Source organism: Nothoprocta perdicaria, unplaced genomic scaffold (assembly GCF_003342845.1).
Source record: "Nothoprocta perdicaria isolate Ctin4 unplaced genomic scaffold, notPer1 scaffold_14, whole genome shotgun sequence".
Taxonomy (NCBI): Eukaryota; Metazoa; Chordata; class Aves; order Tinamiformes; family Tinamidae; genus Nothoprocta; species Nothoprocta perdicaria.
The window spans coordinates 7654158-7654792 of NW_020454538.1; positions in this window are offsets into that span (position 1 = coordinate 7654158).

Below are 635 nucleotides of genomic sequence, written 5' to 3' on the forward strand. Positions count from 1 at the left end.
TTCTAGTGCTAAAACAAACCACAAAATCAAGAAGAGACTTGATGTTTATGGATTTTTTTTTTTTTTTTTTTTAAGATATGATTTGGAGAAACAACACCTGTAATAATCTGAATAAAAATCCCCGAGCCTTCATCTTTAAACCTCAGGTCTACTATTAGTGCATGGCGAGCCCAACACCATCATTTGCACTTGTACTGCTGGCTCTGCAAGTCCATTTTCCTGGCTGTGCTGGAGTGCTACGGAGATTCTGGATTGGAATTTCGTGATTCCCCCCAAGGAAAGGAGACCCTTGGCTCCTCTTCGCCGGTCTTCTCGGCTGCAGTGAACCTTTCAGAGCAAGGAGCGATGCGGGAGCCGGTGCCTCCCCGCGGGGAGACCTCGGCCCGTCTGCGCTCCCCCCGCCGCCACTTCCACGCGCATTAACTTCCCAGCGAGGGGCCGAGCAGGCTGGGACCCCGGCAGGATCGCGCTCCCGCCGCATCTCCCCGCGCAGAGCCGCGCTGCGGCGGCGGGGGACGTCGCGGGGCTCCCCTCGACGGGCGCCCGCCGCTTTCCCCGACTGCAGGTGACCGAAACCGCTACGAAACGCGGCGCGGAGCGGAGGGCGCTGCGGGGGCCGCGGGCGCGGGGCGGGC